The sequence below is a fragment of the Amia ocellicauda genome (assembly GCF_036373705.1).
Source record: "Amia ocellicauda isolate fAmiCal2 chromosome 11 unlocalized genomic scaffold, fAmiCal2.hap1 SUPER_11_unloc_6, whole genome shotgun sequence".
NCBI lineage: Eukaryota > Metazoa > Chordata > Actinopteri > Amiiformes > Amiidae > Amia > Amia ocellicauda.
Window position 1 is genome coordinate 42,501 of NW_027102664.1, and position 5,364 is coordinate 47,864.

The 5,364-nt window shown below is 41.9% G+C and overlaps 1 non-coding gene across 1 annotated transcript; it reads left to right on the top strand.

Moving 5' to 3' along the window:
- The first annotated feature begins 240 nt into the window (after nucleotides 1-240).
- trnav-cac (transfer RNA valine (anticodon CAC)) lies at nucleotides 241-313 on the top strand. Its single transcript has one exon. It is a non-coding gene; the product is annotated as a tRNA-Val (tRNA).
- The last annotated feature ends 5,051 nt before the right edge of the window (nucleotides 314-5,364 follow it).

The window sequence follows — 5,364 nt, forward strand, 5'->3', positions numbered from 1 at the left end:
ACCAGCCGTTTGAACAAGCCATTCAGCATCACCTTGTTGGGCTAAGTGCAGGCACTGTCAGAGCGCAGGGCGTCCTGCCTTTGAAAGAGTTTCCAAAGTGTCCTGATGTGCCCTTGAGCATTGCAAAATAGGTCAGTGAAATTAGAAACCTTTATCTCACAGGCTGGCCCAAGGGAAACGCCTGTGCACGTTTTACCAGCCTGCTTCGATGGGAGCCATTCGAAACGCCAGGACAGGTTGGTTTCCGTAGTGTAGTGGCTATCACGTTCGCCTCACACGCGAAAGGTCCCTGGTTCGAAACCGGGCGGAAACAACCCGCGGTGCACGTGTGCTAGTGCCGTGTTACCTGTCCCTGTAACGCGGCCGGCCATCGTTTTCTCTTCCTCGGAGTGTCAAGAAAGCCTGACCTAGAGAACAAACGATCACAGAAGGGTAGCTTTGCGAGGCGCTGGAACTGACACTTTTAAAATCGATACATGTTGTTGCTGTTACAATACGACCGTAGCAGGATCGGCGACATTGCTGTTACTCTTATGAGTAGATAGTTGGGTTTTTTGGGCGCGGCCTATTTTGTTATGACGTATGCCCTAAGCTTATTAATATTCCTACGTCATAATTGGGGGGCGTGATTTTAGGTAGAGTTATTTCCTTAATTATTCCTACGTCATATCCGTCAGAAAGTGTACACCCATAAAACCCTGAACAACAAGGCCGCCCATAACCTGTTGTTCTTGTTGTTCTTGTTGGTCAACTGTAGAGTGTGAATGGGTCGGCTCTTCCTGTAGTGGTTGGGGGTCTTTTTTAAATATACATTTAATGGTTTAGTAAATCTAAACCGTTATAAGATCAACAAGTTCTGTTGTCTGTAATGGTCCCAGGTCTTAACAATGCCAGTTTTGAATTGTGCGTTTATCATATTCACACTGTCTCTGTCTGTCTTTCTCTCTCTCTCGCCCAATCATTTTATAAAATTCAACAAGTTCTGTTGTCTGTTATGATCCCAGGTCCTAACAATGCCTGTTTTGCATAGGGTACTTATGTTATCCACACTGTATCTGGCTCTGTCTCTCTCCTCAAATTTAATTAAAAATTAAATTAAAAAAGAGGGTGTGTGTGTGGGTGTTTGTGTGTATAGGTTAATTGTTTTTGTAAAAAAAAAAAAAAAAAGCTGTGGTTATATTTTATCTCTCACATAATGTGTTCAGTCGTTTTACTTCAATACATCCTAGGGTCTTAAAGCTCATAAGAGTTAGACTTAAGATAAGGATATGCTTTTAAGGTATTTTAGCAGTCTCAATCCCTGATGATAAGGAATCGTTTAAAAAATGAAAACAACTGATCACTCAATGCTAAATAGATCACAACACTCAAGGCTAAATCACTCACACCATGGGGGGCGGGGGTGTGCTCATACAACAATAGGTATGGCGTGTGGTATCAAAACATTCAGAATACTTTTAACCTATATAATTTATAAGCTTTGTAAAATAAACCCAAATATCTCTTTTGCGGGGATAAACGCTGTTCTGAGTAGTTTGTGACTTGTTTAATACCAAACAAAGCATCGCTATAAAAAATAAAAAAAAAAATCACTGTAAAAGCGCTAGTTATTTTTGATCTTTATAGTTATTTTCTAGGCTCAGGTTGTTTTTTAGCACTTATAAAGGCCTGAAATATTCTTAGTGGTTGTTGACTATAGGTCTTGATGCTTAAAAATGTTTTTTTGAGAGACCAAAAGGTTCTAATAAAAGTTTAGAGTAGAGAGGAGAGAGATCGTCTCCATCTTGGTTTCTATTTGAAATTTGATGCAGTGTCATTTTATTGGTTGGTTTTGATATGTTAATTGGTAACAGGGTGGCACAAAGGCCAGACCAGAACAATGCCTTACAAGCAGATCCGGCATGTGGCCATCATTATAAGTATGAAGGTCTGGTCTTCAGCTCGACAGACTCATACTGACCTTTCGATTTAAGACTAAAGATCAACAATGTCCGGAAACAACATCAGCGATTCGATTTAAACGAGTTTTTAGGCAAGTCTTCAGATTATTTTCATTGACTCAGAGCGTGTTGTGTGCATGTATTGTAAATAAGGCTATAACATCTGTTTTAAGTTCTGTAAAATTATTTTTCAGCCAGTCAACAGGAGTTAATTCCCAACGCTGAGGAGATCATCTGGAACAACGACGGTAAGATTTTTGTGTTTGCGCTCATGGGTTCTTATGCATGGGTGTGTGTGGTTTTGAAGCGGCTCATTAGAGTTATGAAAACGTTTTAATATATATTAATGCCGGTCTCTTTAATTACACAGAAACTATCGAAAGGCCTGTGATTAATGTCTCCGAGGATCGACCAAGAGAAGTGGTTGTCCCTAGACAGGCTGTCTGCCGACCGGGTAAGAACTAAACCCCTGTTTGTTTGTATAACGTTTCTGTAAGATGTTTGAGTCCAGTTTTGTTAATTTTAAAAAATTATCCTGTCTAACAGTATTAAGAAACGTGGTTCGAGACAACGAAAGGCCTTCCACATCGAGGGCTTGATTCGTTTTACCTTCGAGAACCGTAACCTTTCAAGAATCTGAAAGGCCGTCAGCCCCGGTATCTGATAGCTGTGAGTATATATCTGCAGCCTGTAAGAGGTTAAAGCTTTTTATAAAGCGGTGTGGTTAAAGGTTAAACATGTCTCTTACCTTCACAGCGGTGCAAAAAGCTAAACCAGCCGAAAAACATAAGAAACGATTATTCTGTGGAGGTAAGTAAGATCTTTCAAACTTTAATGTTTTTAAAAGGGCTTTGTTTGCCCGTTGAGGGCTAATATTTAAGCGATGGGTGACCGTTTCCTGTAGGGCGGGGGGTTCTGGGAAAGATCTTTAGAAGTCCGGACAGGTCTAGGCTTGTTTCTGGGGAACGTGTTTAGAAATGACCGATTGCCGTACCGTCTGGTTAGGAAGTAAAGCCGTCTGAAAGGGTTTAGTAAGTTGTTTGGCTTATCTCCCGCTATTATACTTCTGTTTTAAAGTGGTTGTAGGAAAAGGCTTGAAGGTGTTCATTGTATTTAATATTTAAACAGATCGTGAAAACGTTTGTGAAACAGGAAGTCCCGGGATCAGGAAGCGTTTACACTTGGAAGGTTCGTTTAAAAATGAAATGTTGTTGTGTGTGTGTGTGTTTTATTAACAATATTACAGTTTTTAAAGAAACATTTAAGAAACAGTTTATTTACAGCGGCTTCTCTGTTTTACATTTATTATCAAGTCCTAATAAATATATTGTCTGTAAATAATAAGGCGTTGTAGTGAATGTCTAAGGCTATTTTCAAAGGTCTAAAAAAGCTAAAGGTTTTGAATGTCCTGGACATGTTGTTTTAAGTTTGATTTCTGTCGCCGTTTAAAGATGTAAATGTAATGTATATTTTTATTCTTCCCAAGACTCTTGGGATAGTCATTCTGTGGATGAGCTATTGAGGACAATTACCCCGTCTAAGTGGGATCAAACATCTTCCCCGGTGAGATCACCGAGAGGATCCCCCACGGTGGTCTTGGAGACCCCCCAACATCTACTCAGGCCACAGCCTTCTGGGGGTAATTCAACACCCCAGATTTAGCCCGCCGCATTGTCGGGCGGAACAAATACAGGCATCCAACAACCTCAGGGGTCGCCGTCAGTCAGGGCTGACACACCACCCAACGACGGCCTGGTTTCAACATCGTCCCCCCAGACCCGTTTCTTGGCTACAGAAACGCGGAACAGTACCCCGCGCTTGGCCAGGGTGTCACCGCAAAGGCCTTCTTGGTCTCCGTCCATGAGTATACGCTCGCTCCCTGCCTCCTTCGACCGAGATTTACCGGAGCGACCATCCTTTGAAGCTGAGCCAGGCCACCAGCCCCCGGAGCTACTTCCTGAAGGTCGGCATGAGTTGCTACATACTTTGTTACAAAATCAAAGACTTGTGTTACTGGGGCAAAACCTGGTGATAGAGAGCCAAAACACCCTTATTAATACCCTTACTAACGAATTGTACCGTATTTAATGTTTTAATAGACACAAAACGCCTTACTATTGTGGGTTGTTGGAAAAATAAAAAATAAATTAAAAAATGTCCTGACTTGGTAAAAGAACTCACAAACTAAAGGATTATGAACAAGCTAGGGCCCTAAAAAGACCTTCCCGAGAGAACATCCCCGGCCCTGTTGTGAACTCCTCTGATGTCCCAATGAACCTGGAACTATTACAAATGATAAATGATTTAAATAACCCCCAATTACCACCGATAGAATGTGAATTAACAGACTTACCGGTGAACCCCGACCTGTTACAGATGGTCAATGATCTAAATAACCACCTCCCACCGGTAGCGCTTATAGAGGTTCACCCCCTAGTTCACCCCGATTTGTTTGAAATGGTGGAGGCTTTGGAGGAGCTACCCCGACCAAATTCTGCCCCTATTATAAATGATTTGAGACAATTAGAACACAGGATGGCGGCAGAAGCAGCCATCACTATAGAGGAGGGTCTTGACATTAACCGGTTGGATATCTTTGAAGGACTTTTACAGGCTTTAAATGAGCCTCCTCAAAAAGGGGGTTTTGTAGATGTCAGCAGTGGGGGTGTTCGGAATGTGGAGGGTTCTGAGACTGATAAGGCTGTGGTGGACATGCTCTGTGAGAATGTAGGGGGTGACGGCTTTGTTCAAAATGATGATGTGTCCAAGAGTACCAGTGATCCCGTGATTATAGATAGACCGGCCTATAACAATTTTGAAATGATTCAGCATTTTACTTTTGCAGAACTTTTAAATTGTGACAATTATGCAGAAATATTTGTCAACATACATGAGGCCTTGCAGAAAATGCTTGAACAGGTTGCTGAAAGGGTCAGACCTCGAGATGTTGTACAGTTAGAACTCAGAGGGGATGCTTTGTTTAGCAACCTATCTGCAATGCTGAGTGGAGATAATTTAGATGTCTGGCTAAAATCGAAGCGTTATTGCAAAGTAACGCAGCCATCTTAGCTGATGAAAGCCTGTCTCTGGTAATGAATGTGGTTCGTAACCCTGAGGGTGGGGCGCTTAGAAGACTGTCGAAATGCTTGAAGAACGACATAATTAGGACCAAGCTCAGGCAATTAGTGGTGAGTTCCAGTGGGGACAATAAGCTCTGTTTTGCTTACAGTTTAATAAAACTACTCACCCCCGACATGCCTGAACCCCAAGCTCTGCAAGAGGCTTTAATGCTTCATCAGAGGGCCGGCTTAAACTCTCAACAGATGGTTGCCTTTTCAGACATTACCAAGTTTGAGGAGTTGTTGTCTTTAAAAATTGTTGTGTGGTACCGTTGTGAGGTAAAGGAAGTATTTGTTAAATTTCA